Below are 18,446 nucleotides of genomic sequence, written 5' to 3'. Positions count from 1 at the left end.
TATATATATATATATATATATATATATATATATATATATATATATATATATATATATATATATATATATATATATATATATTTATATATATAAAGAGCTTTCACTCTTAGGGGAAGTCAAACACAACTGTCCGTCTTAGCGGAAGTCAAACACAACTGTCCGTCTTAGCGGAAGTCAAACACAACTGTTCGTCTTAGTGGAAGTCAAACACAACTGTTCGTCTTAGTGGAAGTCAAACACAACTGTCCGTCTTAGCGGAAGTCAAACACAACTGTCCGTCTTAGCGGAAGTCAAACACAACTGTTCGTCTTAGTGGAAGTCAAACACTACTGTTCGTCTTAGTGGAAGTCAAACACAACTGTCCGTCTTAGTGGAAGTCAAACACAACTGTCCGTCTTAGCGGAAGTCAAACACAACTGTCCGTCTTAGCGGAAGTCAAACACAACTGTCCGTCTTAGTGGAAGTCAAACAGGGGCAGAACACCTCTCACATTCACCGTTCACAACCCGTGTAAAAGCCTCAAAGCGGATCGCGACTATGACCGAGTGAACGATATCAAATAATTCCGCAGAAGAGGCAAATGTATTCTGTTACAGACGCGGCGGACAGCCGAGTGTTCGAACCCCTGTGATGATAATATCCTCTGTGGGTACCGTGAGCGTATTCCAGAACGCACGGTGCGTAATTATACGAGAATAATAATAATTCGCTTTGTTAGGCCAGTGAATGATTACGCGCGAGAGGCGCTTAAGAATATATAATGAGTGGCGGGAAATAACTGGTTCGGGAACAGTCTATTGTTAATTTTGTTAATTGTTAATGATTTATCGGCTAAATGTGAGTAAATATTATTCGTGTCGAGGCTGGTTAACCTGTCATTAGAGAGGGTATTATCCCCCCCCCCACTTCCAATGGGCAGTTAGCTCTATATTGGCAGACGAATTTTGTTTTATTAATTTCATCAAACAGCTCTGTGATAGAATACATTTTGCTTTTGTTTCAAGGTAAATTATATTTCATAACATCGATTCTGACGTATCGGTTAGCAATTAGTTTTTGGCGAGAAAGATATTTTGACAGCATTCGCACAGCCAGGCAGATATTTACACAGGTGCAGGGGCACACGTGCAGGGGCACACGTGCAGGGGCACACGTGCAGAGGCACACGTGCCGGGGCACACATGTCGGGGCACAGGCGCATGGGCACACGCGGACACCACACACAAGTGATTGAAAATCGTAGAAAATAGTGACAGTGATTTACAACCACCATCTAAGCAAGTAACAATAGACCCAGGGCAAGAGTAAGTAATACGTAAGTAACAATAAGTAGGTAAGTAAGACAGAGTCAGCATAAGGATCCTACAGAAGATTCCATTCACCTGGGCACTAGGAGACTCGAACCGCGGACCCCACGCGTGAGAGGCCGAAGCTCTATCCACCGAGCTATTGATTGGTCTTAAGGGGGCGATAGTTAGGGTTCATAAAAGTTGTTCTAGTGCAATGAAAATTTATTGACGTGTTACACGTGAAGAGGGCTGCAAGTGGTCCAAGTTTCAGCATCGCAGCCTAAATAGAGAGGGAGAAAAAAAAAAAAACTTTTTTTAACCATTTTTTTACATGTTTTAAAGTTGATATAACAAATACAAATATCAACTGATATTATTTCTATGATACTCAGCTATCACAATACTATATAATAAAGGTTGTCTAGTGGCATTATTATCCCAAACCTATTTAGTGCAATAATACAAATTTTCAAAGTTCACCCAAAAAATTATGCAACAAAATGATGTTTATAAATATATATAAAATCAATAAATGATCTTAGGGGAAATATATAACTTGAGTTTTTAGAGGCACAGACTCTACATATAATGTGCAAGTTCCATGTAAATTGAATAATAAATAAAAAAGTTATTCAACCATATAGTTGCAAATTAGTTACCTGTAAAAAATGAAGGTCAAAGTTCAGCCACCTTTGGCTGAGGTTGATGAACTACCAATTTCAATCAAAATTACCACCCTTGTAGATTGGCATTCCTTCAGTAAGGTGTGTAAGTTCCATGAAGATCGCCTGATAAAAAAAAAAAAAAAATTATTAAAAAAAAAATAAAAAAAAAAAATAAAAAAAAATAAAAAAAAAGACAGCAGCTTTATATTTACAATTATTTATGATATAGTATCAAGATATAAAACATAATACATACTAACCTAATATAATTGGTCTGAAATATGCAACATCTTGCAACATCAAGAGGGAGAACGTCTTGAGTTGCAGGTCTAAGATCTTGAGTGGCAGGTGCCGCAGGTGGTGTGGCAGGTGCCGCAGGTGGTGTGGCAGGTGCAGCAGGAGGTGTGGCAGGTGCCACAGAGGTGTGGCAGGTGCCACAGGAGGTGTGGGTGCCTGGGTGTGAGGCGAGGTAGTGTGTTGTGGGGGCGGGAGGCTGCCCTCTCTCTTCACTCAAGGGAACTCTTGTTTTGCCTCAGTGTGGCTTTACGCTCCTTCTTTACTTGGCTAACGCGTAGAGCTCTTGCCTTTAGAGCTTTCTTCTTGTCCGATACTATATCCATTGTGCAGTATATGCAAGAAAATACGATCTGTGCGAGCGCGTCAGGCATGCGACCGCCGGCACAGACACTGAGAGGGTGACTAAGCCAGAGTAATCGGATTATAGCCCCTCCCTCTCACAGAAGACAGTTGCCAGCGAGTGTGTTTATAATTTGTATATGCATAACAAGATATTCTCCACTCTATTGCGAAATACTAGACGCTTACAACGTATGACGCATCACCCTACGGCGCACCCGAGCCGCGAGGACCAGATTTCGGGCAATTGCGGCTGGAAAATTTGCTCTAATTACGTTATTTATTATCATAACATTAAACGGTTTGCACCACGGTGTTGCCAGAACGTTGTAGTATTTTTATAAATTTTTCGTGTTTGGCCGAATTTTTTCGGCCAAACAATTATAACGCCACCTTAATAAGAAAAGTTCCCAGACATTTATCTACGAAAGGCCGTAAAAAAACCTACTACATAAGCAACAAACTATTATAGTCATCATTATCCTCATTCACTGGGGAAAAAATATTAAAACTGGAAGAGAGGAGGAGGGGAGGAAGGGGGAGAAGGAGGGAAGGAGTGGAGAAGGAGGGGAGGGGGGAGAAGGAGGGGAGGGGGGGGGGAGAATGAGGGGAGGGGGGAGAAGGAGGGGAGGGGGGAACTTGGGAAGAAAAACTAGTTTAGACAAAATAGATTAACTTTCTAACTCATGACGAATGGGAGGTCCCGAGGAGATGATCTAATAGGAATGAGTGACCTGCATAGGATGAGAGAGAGAGAGAGAGAGAGAGAGAGAGAGAGAGAGAGAGAGAGAGAGAGAGAGAGAGAGAGAGAGAGAGAGAGAGAGAGAGAGAGAGAGAGAGAGAATGGCATGCTATGGAGATTACCAGAATGATTGGCAATTCCTAACGAGTGAACGAAGAGAAAGGGGAAGGCTCAAAGTTAAGGTAAAAATAAAGTCCACAACAGCATTACAGGTTAAAAAAGGATAACAAACAAAAGGATATGCTCCAACCCACAACTCATCGTATGCAAACAAGGAGAAATATCTGGGAGTTAAATTAACAAATATTTCGCAAACATACATTTGTTTGTACATGTATGCTAGCTCATACATGTTTGTACATGTATGCTAGCTCATACATGTTTGTACATGTATGCTAGCTCATTTCAGACCATTGAACAAACGTAAGAATTGCAGTGGTTTTCCCTTAACCAGACGCTATACAACCCTAACCTACTCATATCTATCGTTGATATCTATCGAGGTAAATGCTAATAAGTCTTAAGGAAATTCCCAGGGATTTTTTTTTATTATTTATTTCACTATTGCACCGGGATTTATCACGCTGTTTTAACGTTAAATTTTAAGTGCATTACGAGGGTAATTTCAGGTCAGCAAATTGGACAATTTGGGGATAGTTTCCCTGCAACACATTTAAGTTGGGTATATCTAACCCAGGAGATGGTATATTCAGAGTATACTACATTTCACTCTTGGCCACCTTGTGTTTTAGCAGCCAGAGTGTGTTTGTGCTTGCTGAGTGCGTTCACGTTAGTCGAGTGCGATCATATATGCCGAGTGCGTCCATATACGCCGAGTGCGTTCATAAATGCCGAGTGCGTTTGGAATACGTGAGAGCAGGTGACCGAATGACCCGTGGTTTACGAGGAAATGTTGGAATAATGACAATATTGTTTTAATATTGCCAGACAATACGAGTCCGTTTTTCAATGCAAATCGCAGAGACCTATGTCCACTATTTTTTTGGCCGCCATTCGACTTTTAAATCACTATCAGTATTAATTTTATAGACTAAAAAATAAACCGTATATATATATATATATATATATATATATATATATATATATATATATATATATATATATATATATAGCCAGAATGCACTTTTCGTACCTAGTAGCCAGAATGCACTTTTCAGCCTACTATGCAAGGCCCGATTTGCCTAATAAGCCAAGTTTTACTGAATTAATATATTTTTTTAATTTTTTTCTTATGAAATGATAAAGCTACCCATTTCATTATGCATGAGGTCAATTTTTTTCTATTGAAGTTAAAATTAACGTAGATATATGACCGAACCAAACCAACCCTACCTAACCTAACCTAACCTATCATTATACGTTAGGTTAGGTTAGGTAGCCGAAAAAGTTAGGTTAGGTTAGGTTAGGTAGGTTAGGTAGTCGAAAAAACATTAATTCATTAAAACTTGGCTTATTAGGCAAATCAGGCCTTGCATAGTAGGCTGAGAAGTGCGTTCTGGCTACTAGGTACGACATATATATATATATATATATATATATATATATATATATATATATATATATATATATATATATATATATATATATTGTATTAATTGACAATGTGACAATCTATACACATTATCACATTGTTCATCACGTGTTAATTTTTTGTGATTTAAATACATGGTATACATTATATATCCCTCCAAAAAAGGGGGGACTATAGGAGGCCTATTGGCCCATACTACGCAGTTTCTACTTCTATCCATCCAAAATTCACTCATATATATGTTTAAACTACGCTTGAAACAATCCAGTGATCCTATGTCTATTATATAGGCTGATAATTCGTTCCATAAATCAACGAATTCCAGTCGCCAAACCAGTATTTACCCAGGTCAATCCTATATCTAAACCTACCCAGTGTATATCCATCTGTAATACAAGGGATAGAAAATGGAGTATTGACATGTTAGCCCATGCTAGAGTCCCTAGGGCACATCAAATGGCTGAAAATTTGTGAGGCAGCTGAGTTTTAACGTCAAGAGCGGTAGTGTATTGTTGTATTTAAGGAAAGGGGCAAATAGTAATGCATCTCCCTCATGTGAGTCATTTTGGGTTTTGTGAAAAGCTGGAGTAGCAGTATTTATATTCATCACACGCAAGATTGTACTCAGAATATGAGACGTTGATGATCTATATTTGCGTATGTGAACACATTCACTGTCACAAGCGTGAAGCTTTAAGTTTCACGATAGAATGTTGTTGTTTTAGATTCAGCAACTCGGAACAAAATGTTCCAAGTAGCACGGGCTATGGTGAGCCCATAATGGACTTCACGGTAGAAAGGTCCTTCTAGATACCCACGAAAAGGATTAAGCCAAAGCAGTGAGAAAAGGATCCTTCCTCTAGACGTTAACGAAAGAATGCCATTGCAATGACAATATCAGCCGTCGCCCTTATACTCAAATTAACCCCTAAATTAGATAGAGAACTTAAATATTTTCAAACATCACCCGCTTTACTTTCCATACCAAAGACATTGCAATCAAATCAAGATAACAATTTTACTGGCAACTAATCGACAGAGCAAGCAATAAAACCACCCTTGGCCCCCCACCAACATTTTACTAGCGAAGGAGAAATAACAATAATTAAAAAAAAAAGTCAGGAACCCACCCTTGAAGCCTGATACACAGTCTTTTCAAGACTTACCCCTCAGGCTTTTGTATTGCAAGGCTTTAAGAAGTTTTCCGCGACTTGATACTGTTGACCAGACCACACACTAGAAATTGAAGGGACGACGACGTTTCGGTCCGTCCTGGACCATTCTCAAGTCGATTGTGATGAGGAGGTAGGGACAGGCAATAAATAGGCAAGAGAGAGCTGAGGAGGAAAGTCAGGAGTAGGGGAATATTAAAACTTGATACTGCCCCGGCTGCAGTATCAGCAGAGCAGCAGACAACTGCAGTTGGAGTGTCAGCAAAGAACAGATAATTTCAGGGACCCGGGCTGACAATAGACGGGAAGTGGGCACAAAAGTTTCGACACGAGCTGGCCTCTGAGGCCCCTCCAGGGTCATGGCAGCCACTCGAGAGAGTATACTCACCACAACAGCGAGAACAAGGCAGTTCATCGGTCACACCGAAACGACTCCTACCGTCTGAAGAACAATCTATCAACAAGAGGCAATCAGTCAATCATTTATTTTGACCAGACCACACACTAGAAAGTGAAGGGATGACGACGTTTCGGTTCGTCCTGGACCATTCTCAAGTCATTTGAGAATCGACTTGAGAATGGTCCAGGACGGACCGAAACGTCGTCGTCCCGTCACTTTCTAGTGTGTGGTCTGGTCAACATACTTCAGCCACGTTATTGTGACTCATCGCCAGTCAATCACTTATATAAATTGAATATCAATTGCAATTTAACTGAAAATAATCAACGTTTCTGATATGGAATTACTCCATTATTGTCTTGTTTATACAGCAGACAACTTCTGGCTCCTGTTAGCAGTCGTAGTGTTTTCTCTTCACATATCTCAGATATCTATCTACATGTACGTCAATCAGATATCTATTAGGTAATACTATGTCAATCAGATATTAATTAGATAATACTATGCCAAGCAGATATCTATTAGATAATACTATGTCAATCAGATATCTATTAGATAATACTATGTCAATCAGATACCTATTAGATAATACTATGTCAATCAGATACCTATTAGATAATACTAAGCCAATCAGATATCTATTAGATAATACTATGTCAATCAGATATCTATTAGATAATACTATGTCAATCAGATATCTATTAGATAATACTATGTCAATCAGATATCTATTAGATAATACTATGTCAATCAGATATCTATTAGATAATACTATGTCAATCAGATATCTATTAGATAATGCCAATCATATATACCTGGTTGATGGGGTTCTGGGAGTTCTTCTACTCCCCAAGCCCGGCCCGAGGCGGCAAGGCTTGACTTGTGAGAGTTTGGTCCACCAGGCTGTTGCTTGGAGCGGCCCGCAGGCCCACATACCCACCACAGCCCGGTTGGTCCGGAACTTCTTTTAGAAAACAGTCTAGTGTTCTCTTGAAGATGTCCACGGTTGTTCCGGCATATCTATTAGACAATAGCATGCCAATCAGATATGAATTAGATAATACAATGCCAATCAGATAAATGTTGTGTTTTGCTCCATCACGATGGACTGAGACATTCGGTATCATGAGAACGGGGAAAATTTTCCATAATATTCTGAGAGTTGACATTTTAATTGGTTAAAGAATATACGGGCAGGAAAATCTCCCATACAAACCGAAGTATGACTAACTTGCCCCAGAGGTAGTTTCAGACTGTGTGAGTTTCAGACACTATTGGCAGTGCTCCTGCTACTTTGGCTACTGCTACTGGCAGTGTGCTCCTGCTACTGTTGCTGCTACTTCTACCTGTCCTGCTTCTACTATTATCAGATATAATACTACCTTGACTATAAACTGGCAGTGTTGAGGCCAAAGTTTCTTTTAGACGCTGGCTGAGGAAGGACGGTGGAAGGGAGCCGGTGGCTGAGCGGACAGCACACTGGACGCGTGATCCTGTGGTCCTGGGTTCGATCCCGGGCGCCGGCGAGAAACAATGGGCGGAGTTTCTTTCACCCTGATGCCCCTGATACACAGCAGTAAAAAGGTACCAGGGAGTTAGTCAGCAGTCACGGGCTGCTTCCTGGGGGTGGAGGCCTGGTCGAGGACCGGGCCGCGAGGACACTAAACCCCGAAATCATCTCAAGATAACCTCAAGATAAGATAGACAAACTACCTAATACATATTACAGGATAATATATATAATACAAGGCAGTAAACTGGTTGTGATCAGCATCCAATATTAATCCGCGTCCCATCTCATTCATCTCACTCGCATCTGCAGCATCAAAACACTTCACAGCTTAATATCGACGCTTGAAAGCAGAAAGTGATACTCATCCCCCCCCCCCCACATCCGAATCTTCATTCTATATTTCCTCAAAGCGTTCCACTAATTACATTCACAACTTGAATCATATCAAGTCAATCCCACCTCACCTAAACTTATATTTACATCCCCCCAAACCAACTTCACTATAAATCCCCTCATCTATAAATGTACCTGCTTAAATCTACCTAAATGTTGTTGCTATCTCTAAATGCAACTACAGGTGTTATTGTTGACTGACTGCAATTACTAGTGCTACTTTCATTCGATGAGTCACAATAACGTGGCTGAAGTATGTTGACCAAACCACACACTAGAAAGTGAAGGGCCGACGACGTTTCGGTCCGTCCTGGACCATTCTCAATCGACAATCGATTTGAGAATGGTCCAGGACGGACCGAAACGTCGTCATCCCTTCACTTTCTAGTGTGTGGTCTGGGCAACCAGTGCTTACTTGTACTCCCACAACAACAACACCACCCTTCTCCCCGCAACCACAACATGACCTGAGACCTAGGCCTGCCACCTCTAATCTTTACTCTAGCGACGGTCTTTAAATAATTCAACAGCAAGCTTCAAGCTCACATCTAAACCTCCCGTTTTCTGTGGCTAAAAGCGGTTCTGAGAAGCTTGGGGGTCCTCAGGATCACTAGGTACAGGTATTTACACTAGGATCACTAGGTACAGGTCTGAGTGTGTGTGTGTGAGAGAGAGAGACAGACAGACATAGACATAGACAGAGACACACACATAGACAGACAGACAGACACAGTGGAAAGGAGAGAGAAGGCAAAGCAAGACAAAAGAGAGAGAAAGGCTTTTAGGTTGTGACGATAAAGACTTGAAGGGTCGTTGGCACTTGAGCTGGACACAATGCCAGTCACTTAATGGCAAGTCGTAGTTCTCACCCATTAGCCCTTTTATATCCTCTTAATTGTCTGCAATGTTTATCTTTGGTTCATAGTCTGGTAGATTATACATGCTCTGGTATGAGTGTAAACACACACACACACACACACACACGCACACACACACACACACATACACACACACACACACACACACACACACACACACACACACACACACACACACACACACACACACACACACACGCACTCACACACACACACACACACACACACTGTGCGGTTGGTGGCTGAGTGGACAGCACGATAGATACGTAGTCCTGTGGTTCGGGGTTCGATTTCCAGCGCCGGCGGAAATATAAATGGATAGAGTTTCTTTCAACTTGATGTGCCTGTTCACCTAGCAGTAAATAGGTACCTGCGAGTTAGACAGCTGCTACGGGCTGCATCCTAGGAATGTACTCACCTAGTTGTGTTTGCGGGGGTTGAGCTCTGGCTCTTTGGTCCCGCCTCTCAACCGTCAATCAACAGGTGTACAGATTCCTGAGCCTATTGGGCTCTATCATATCTACACTTAAAACTGTGTATGGAGTCAGCCTCCACCACATCACCTCCTAATGCATTCCATTTGTCAACCACTCTGACACTAAAAAAGTTCTTTCGAATATCTCTGTGGCTCATTTGGGCACTCAGTTTCCACCTGTGTCCCCTTGTGCGTGTCCCCCTTGTGTTAAATAGACTGTCTTTATCTACCCTATCAATTCCCTTTGTGAGGGGATGGTTCACCAGCTCACTTACAATAGTGCTCTTATGCCTGTGGGAGCCAGTACACTTGTTAAGTGCACTTGTTAAGTGGGCGGACTTAAGTTTGGTAACCAGCGATCGAAACCTCTAGTGTTTGGGCTCATGTGAGAGCCCCAGTCATCAGCAGTCCATAAATGTTACCCTGGCCGGGGTGGCATGTCTGTGGACAGTGCTAGAGCTGATAGCATCATCTCCTTGTATGGCATGAGGGAGACAACTTTGCGCGGGAACAGCTAGGCCCAGGCGTGGGTGAGCTGTGGGCCTCCCGCGCTCGCTGGCCACTTGAGTCGTTGTCATGGAAACAGCCGCAATCTTAGTAAACATCTTGAGCCGCCATGTTGGTCGGCCATCTTGGAGCTGCCCTAGGGGCTATGTTACACCGTCGCTGATTGGATGAGAGGGGTAGGCCGCTGTATGCCTTCCTCTCATTGGTTATTTCGAGAAGGACGCGGGAGTTGTCGGTGTGAGCATCATTCTGAACCCAGCTGCCACCTTGTCAAGACGCTCTCTGTACTCAATTCGGCCAAATTGAAGTATAGGGCGTCGTGGTGGCTGGACTACTCAACTGCTGATGCTTCCTGCTTCACCTACGACAACGGTCGTCACAGAATCCGGCCGAAGTCGTCGCTTGGAGGGGTTTAAGACATTGTGTACAAGGGGTAGAGGTACAGTGATCTGGGATCGTGGGGAATGTGCATACGAGCAGTAACAGACTCGTAGATCCCATACCAGTGTTGATTAGACTTGCTAGTGCTCTGTAGCAGTCGATGGGAACGGGGAAATTCGTGTCAGTGTTAAGGCAAATTTCCCATGTTTGTGTGAGACGCTATCGTTGTGCGCATCACCTGGGTATGAACGCTTCACTTCACCGGTGAGTCGAGGGTGCGAACTCAGCCGTGTTGAGTGTGGGAGGGGTTCGAGTGTGCGCCAATTTTTCGAATAAATACCACGTAAGGTATTACCGCCGCCTACGCCACCCTGTGCGAGCCAGCCACCTATAGTGGGGTGCCTGATGTATGAGAATGGTGTGTAGCCGGCAGTGTGAATGAGTAAGTACCTATGTGTGTATTTCTGGTGATTAGTGGTCTCTAAAAGCTTGAATTCGAGGTCAAGTGTTCCGTCACATTGTCACGCAGCACCTGTTCAGGTGGAGTGGAGTGTAGACGAGGAGATTATCACCCTTTGTTAACATCTTGTCAGTCCAGAGGGACTTAAGTCTAGTGTACACAGACGTACAGTGTGTGTGTGTGTGTAACAAACTAGGCTGTTGTAAGAATTATCCAGAGTGGTTTATCGACAAAAGAGAATGGGAAGCTGAGCCGCATGGTGACCTGACCCCCAGGGGAATTCGCGGTGGAAATAACCAACGCTTTGTTCATAGCTGCGTAAAATGAATCATCCTATAGTATTCAGTAATTTAGAGAAAATTAGCCTTTATTCATTTTGCATTAAAATTGTATTGTATAATAGTACTGGATACAATATCAAGAGTATTCTAATTATTGAGTTTAAGTCACCATCAGTGACGTCACGAATCAGATCTAACTTTTGAGGCGGAGTGACCGGCGGTCATCGCTCATCAGTAGTCAGGTGCAGTCTCGCCACCCTATGGTGACGAGATCTCGCGCTATACAGTAAAGTAACTTCCTTGGTTAGTATAATTTAGTGTTCATTAGATTTTCCTGTAAAGGCAATGAGATGTACTATGTCTATACTTGACTCAGGTAGCAACTTTTACCGTGCTCTGGGGTTCCACCTCCACCAAACCCAGAGTATATCTATGCTTCCGCTGTGTTGTGTCTGTCTGTTCCCAGGTCTGATTGGTACACCGACCCAGTTGTTCCAGCCACACGTGAACCCTTGTCTGTAAAGACCGAGGGGGGAGGCACGTTACACAAAGCCCTCCCCCCACTAGACCCAGTAACCCATACATCAGTTACTTTGGGGATGAGTGACTGTCCAAGAGTCACCCGGCCGACGCCTCACGTCACTAACGAGGTTGTCAGGGCCAGCAAGCTGTCCACATTATAGCAGTCACCGGAGGTGCCATACAACGCCGGGGTAGCTGTCTCGAGATCACCAATACCCACCTGCTGCGTCATCAAGACTGCAGCCATTCCAGCAGTGTTGGAGGAGAGGTCAAGAAATGGAAAGCACGTAGCAGTACTCAAGAATTTCGCCGGAAGATTAATGATTACGTCATCTGAAGTAACAAGAAAGCGGAAGTAAGGCGGTCACAGGTGGAAGGCACGGTTTCCCTACAGAGTACCGGGACTCGCCAATAGAAGGTCGCAAAATTGTCTCCTTTGGCCTAAAGTCGGCGGTACGAGGGTATACACAGTTGGTGTTTACGGCCTAGTAACCTGGTGACATCAAGAAACGCCTGAGATGACGTGAGCAATGATGGAAGACGAGATTCACCTGTTCTGCAAACAAGCAACCCGCCTCTACGACCTTCTGACACCACTCCTGCTAAGAGACACCGTTGGTACATCCAGTCCTGCTCTGCTGTGGTCATCTGCGACAAGTTTAACATCAAGACTACCGTGTGAACTGTGATTGATACGAAGGCGTGTGGACTGTCGAGAGCAAGATTAATGGCCGAAGTAACAGTATTCTACAGCTGTCACTTGGCACTCCGCTCTACTACACTCTGTCGTCATTCAGGAGTACCGGATGGGAGTACAAGAGGACCAGGTATTGATGTCTACACATGAGAAGAAGCAAGATCGACACCGTCATCGTCAGCGACTACATTCAGCATCCAGCAGCATCGATTTTTTTTTTTTCGTTTACTCAATATGAACAATTGATACAAACAACAAAGTTGGCTCTGAACATCTGTGTAAAGAACATCTGGACACTTTTGTTTAAATGTTGAAAAACAGAGTTAGAATCAATTCTTTATAAATGTTGAAAAACAGATTTAAAATAATTCTGGTATATGAAAATTTAACTATAAATTGGTCAGTAATCAAAATCGAAGCCCCTGTATAATTGTCTCAGCCCAGAACAAACGGTTATGGAAAATTATGTTGTGCTATTTTTTTCAGAATGTTTGAACACAGGAGAGGCGGACCAATATAAACATTGACACTTCTAGTGAGTGAGAACACTTGGCTGTGCAGTCAGCTGAAACCTGTGATATAGTATAGGAATTTTTATTTTTAGATACATGTAATAAACGTTAGGTGTGTTCCTTAGCATGTCAAGGTTGACATTGAGGGGGAGTGGTTAGTACACGGATGTGAACTTGATAGTTCCGTAGTACGCTCCCGGATGACTGAAAGTTCAGTCTGAACTTATAACTTTAATGTTTGTTTGAGCACGGTGTGGCCGGCTCTAGAGGACACATGGACTTGGCTAGGGAAGAGCCAAGGGAGTTTAATAGCTAGTCTTTGATGGTAGAGTAGGGCCATGTTATTTAGCTATGTCAGTAAGGATAGGATGTATGTTTCCTGATGTTTGAGGATTGCTGTCAGTTGACAGCTGAGAAATTTATGAAATATGAACATGTTCATTATGATGTTGGACTATTATTTGTCAAATTTTATTAGTTAGGTTAGCTTTTGTTTGTGGCATGAGTTGAATTGTGGGTTTGGATACTAAACCTCGTGAATTTTAACAAATTAACAAGGTTTACTAAGTGCTTGTGCGGGGGGGTTGTAACAAACTAGGCTGTTGTAAGAATTATCCAGAGTGGTTTATCGACAAAAAAGAATGGGAAGCTGAGCCGCATGGTGACCTGACCCCCAGGGGAATTCGCGGTGGAAATAACCAACGCTTTGTTCATAGCTGCGTAAAATGAATCATCCTATAGTATTCAGTAATTTAGAGAAAATTAGCCTTTATTCATTTTGCATTAAAATTGTATTGTATAATAGTACTGGATACAATATCAAGAGTATTCTAATTATTGAGTTTAAGTCACCATCAGTGACGTCACGAATCAGATCTAACTTTTGAGGCGGAGTGACCGGCGGTCATAGGTCATCAGGGGTTGACAGGTCTACTATTTCTCAAAGTTTTAATAACCATTTTTGTGATCGGGAACAGCTCTGCCGTTAGATGTTTGTAATTTAATTCAGTAAAATAATTCAACCAGTCTGGATCAATTAAGTACAACAGAGTTTAATTGTTATAACTTAACCTTGCTAAAGTAACTGGGTAAGCGATGCGGAAGGATACAATACTCTGTCTGGGGTAGTCCAGACAAGGAAAAAATTAGTGTGGTCACGGAAGCAGCTAGGAGAGGTCAAACATCTTACCTCTCCCCTAGACCAGCCAAGACATCTAGCTGGTCGCCCAAGGTATAGTTGCTATTGTTAATTATAGAAATAGTCTTCTCATTTGCCACTCAGGTCAAGTAGGGAGTGTTAAAGTAATAGGGAGTGAACATATTTAGATTTTGTTTTAGTTTTCTTTTAATAAATTAAATTTGTTATTAATTTGCATTTTATTGTTTCCATGTGTTTTATGTGTATACTTGTCCTGGTCACGTGGTCCACACGAGGCAGAGTTGCATTGGGCGCCGATTCTAACATCGAATCGGAATTATCATTACCGTGTAATTTATTCCACACTCAAGGTCATCGTTTATAGTGGGGATCAAGCCCCTAGGTTGATTAATTAGCGTGATCGATCCAGACCTCGATCATTGCTCTTGTATTACTGGTCTGGTGGTGGCAGCAGAGGTGACTCTAGGGTTTTGTTCAGAGCTTAGGTCACGTCATACTGGGTGTAGAATCCTAAGTCGGTCAATCGTCTTAGGACCACGTGGCGTGGAGTTGGCTTTGTTAAAAGTTTTGGAGTCCCTTGGTAGAGAACAAATAGTAAGAATACGGGTAGAGGGAGTAGAAAGAAGGAAGTAAAGAGAGGGAACCCAAACCTGTGTTACATGTGTGTGTGTGTGGGTACACACGGGAACAGAGTATACATAGATTAGCCAAGGACTGAGAGGATGTCCATGTAATAATTATAGAATTCCATTGTGGTAATCATTTTTTATCGTCCGTGGGATGGAGTGATATAATTTCCATGTGTGGTCTTGCAGGTGTGGAATTCCAACACTGAGCGCTCAGGTATGTGTAACGCCAGTGATTCCTGGCAATGATTATTGTGGAGTGTACCACAGTGTGGTCTTAATTTCTTGTATTTTTCCCAGGGCCGTGACAAGTGTGATTTATAATTATATAAATATATATGTATTAACGTAATTTTGGTGAGTTTTGGTGAGTGACGAGGCTGTCTGGAGAGACCGCCACTGCTCTGTCGAGTAACGTAACTCTCGAGAGTGTTTATCGACATGCGTGATCGATAAATCACTCACCCATGTGATTTAAGGAGTGTGAGATCTCTTTAGTGTTCCCAATAATGTTTGATAGCTGTAGGCTACATGTGTCAGCAGTAATTATATATATATATATATATATATATATATATATATATATATATATATATATATATATATATATATATATATAATCGTAGTGTCACGGTGCCCAGTGTTATTGTGTTATTTACTGTGTGGTGATTGCAATATATTGACCTATGTTCTAGGGGTCATTTGCAACAGTAAGTAAGTAAGTGTGTGCAGTATCCTAATATTTGGAAATTAGAGTACTTGCCGTGTGTGTTATTGCAAAGGGGTTGTTATTTGATGGTGATTGTTGCTAGTGTTGAGCATCACTGTATGTGACTGCAGTTCAGTAAAGTCATTGTGGGGCAGTGTTCTAGAGGGTGCATGTCCTGTATGTTATTTTACTAGGTTCTGCAGTATTGTCATTGTAACGTAAATCACTGTGATTTGTCATTGTCGTGGGGGAACTCGGCTGTAGACGAGTACTTGGGTACAAATATATTCTCCTGGTTATCTGGTAGGACATCGAAGTCCAGTATTCAGTGAGGTGATTGCGAGGCAATTAATATAACGTAAGCAAGGGAACGCCCATTGCTTTAAGAGAATTTGTTCTTTGACAATTTGAGTAACGTAGAATACGTTTGGGTTGATTTACTTTCCTGCAAGTAGCTACGGTAGTCTCGAGGAGCCTAGCCATCAGCCAGATAAGAATTAGAGTATTGTCTGTCGTAATTAACGGTCAGTGGGCCGGGTAATTGACGTGTTTCAGGAAGTCCAAGTAATTAACCTCGATCCTTGTTTGATCGACTCACACGAAGGCTACATTGTTCCATTAACGTAACGTCGTTATCTGCCCGGAAGTACCGGCACTTGATTGACTCGTGGGAGGAGTAACGTCATTTTAGAATAAAGTAAACGTGGGGCTAATTACTGTTATTAGCCACCTGAATTGGTCTGAGTATGGAAGGCTTAGACGGAATTCATACCTTAATGTAAATTGCTGAGCCAGTGTGAAAGGTTGCGTATTTTAATTGTTTAATTATTGATCTTGAGGATAGTAATTAATTACTCTAAAGGTAATCACGACTGATTACCGTTCTCTTAGCACTTTGGACATTGTAAATCAGAGTTTACCATCGCTGAGTGATTAGTAACCGATTAACGTAAATTAACGTAACTAGTAAAGAGATTAATCAGCTGTCTGGTAGTACAGGGATTAATGGGATTTTCTCACTGAATGCTCGACGGGTAGAGTGTTGTGTAATTTCCGCGTTACTAGTGACAGTTGTAAGTGTTGTTAATTTAACGTAAATGTTACCTTGTTATTGATTGTTGATCGTCCGTGGGACGGAGTATTAACGTAAGGATTAATTTGAGGAAGGGTGCTGGAGTTGCCAGTGAACCCATTAGTTATTGTTGTCATTGAAAGACTACTGATTTGATTGCATTGCAACCGCTATTGCAGGTGTAGACTGCACTGAGGCGTAGAACAGTTAGGAGGTTACTGGAGACGTATTTCAGAACCTACTGTGTCATTTGTTGCAATTGTGATTATAGATCTGTTAGTTCTTGTTTCTTGTTGATTCCTCTGTGGTCACGCTTATGTTCGAGTTAGTTCATTATGCAGTCCTAGGGGCTGGTGTCTAGCTGTCATTGATAGTGTCACAGGAAGGATTTCGAGTAAAGTCACTGGCATTTCTTTTTGTTTTGTTGTAGTAGTTAGTACTTTATTGAATAAACTAAGTTGTTATGGTTAACACTGTCTTTTCGTTACACCTCCACACATTATTATTGTTATGCAAATGTTCTTCACACTCGACTAATAAAGTTGAGACTAGTTCTGAGCTTTGGATCAAATATACGGCACCACACAACAATAAATTATTGTTGTGAGAGCCCTTGACCTACTCGCTAGATTCGTTTCGGCGAATGGCGAAGGTCGGCGGCCTAGTGGAGGGGATTTCAATTTACATTGGGGTCTCGGCGTTTGCTCGCGCCTAGTCAATTGTTCATACATAGTCCCAAAGTGAGGAATGAGCTGTTTACTACACTGGTGTGTTAGCTAAACAAGTCCTTCCTCAGGCGACCTAGTTGAATATCACGACAGGAATAAAGGTTAAAGAATAAAGAAAATTCTTAGAAATTTTCCGAGCTAAAATTCCTGTTACGGACCCGGATCCAGCGTCCGAGCACGGAGCAGTGACGACCACGCCATCTGTGGGTCAGCTCCCGAAACCCCCTCCAAACGGACGACGACACCTGATGAGGACGACGTGTACTGGCCTCGAGGGCCAGTTTCCAGTCCTGTTCAGCGCTCAACACAGCCGCTGCTGACCTCTGGTGAGGTGGTGCTCAGACAACAGCGCCATCTATGGAGTGGATACGTCGGGCGTTTGTGTCTGAGCCTGTAAGTGAGGTGCTTTAGTGTGTCCCTGTTATTGATGACGTGTCTGCTTACAGAGTCGACCTGGGACTGCTGTAAGGGAAGTTGAGTCAGTCTACCCAAGGCAGCCGTCTCCATACCTTGTGCTTTGCTGCAGCAGCTGTGAGTCGTCTCCCGGAGAAACACTGTGGTGTTCCCCTGCCTGTGAAGCGGCAATGAAGGCTTGTCGTACCCGGGACCGACTACTGGAGACGATTAACCACTGGGGTATTGAGGACAGGAGAGTGATTTGTGGTATCACACGAGGCTCCTGACTAGGGCGTTACCCTAGTATCGCTCGTGGAGTGGCCTGACCAGCGTTGCTGATCCGGAACCTGCCAGCAGACCTGCTGGACTTGTGGTTGACGGCCTCCACGGCGGTGCCCCCAGTGGAACTGTGTTTTGGCTGGCCTGTGGCCAGGGTAGACTCAGCTTGTCGAAAGGATTCGTCAAAGAGGCCACGAAAGCACCGAGGAATTGGCACTGAGAGTTGGGATCCAGAGTCTTCAGGAGAAGACGATAGTGTATATAATTCCCTTGCACAGTGTTAATACCCCTCCCCCTGAGTAACCTTTTATATATTATTTATTTGGTGATGGTAATAATTATAATCTTAAGTTCTTAACTTTATTTCCCTTCCCCTTTAAGTTACTTGCGTCACGGATCACA

The 18,446-nt window shown here is 42.5% G+C and overlaps 1 long non-coding RNA gene across 1 annotated transcript; it reads right to left on the bottom strand.

Annotated features, from left to right (window-relative positions):
• Window positions 1-1,496: 1,496 nt before the first annotated feature.
• On the bottom strand, window positions 1,497-2,983 carry LOC138367013 (uncharacterized). Its single transcript, XR_011229284.1, has 3 exons — window positions 2,215-2,983; window positions 1,949-2,077; window positions 1,497-1,569 (listed from the first exon to the last, which is right to left on the bottom strand). It is a non-coding gene; the product is annotated as an uncharacterized lncRNA (long non-coding RNA).
• Between the last annotated feature and the right edge of the window lie 15,463 nt (window positions 2,984-18,446).

Source organism: Procambarus clarkii, chromosome 21 (assembly GCF_040958095.1).
Source record: "Procambarus clarkii isolate CNS0578487 chromosome 21, FALCON_Pclarkii_2.0, whole genome shotgun sequence".
Classification (NCBI taxonomy): Eukaryota; Metazoa; Arthropoda; class Malacostraca; order Decapoda; family Cambaridae; genus Procambarus; species Procambarus clarkii.
The sequence above is the reverse complement of the archived record's forward strand: the minus strand, read 5'-3'. Positions and strand labels throughout refer to the sequence as shown.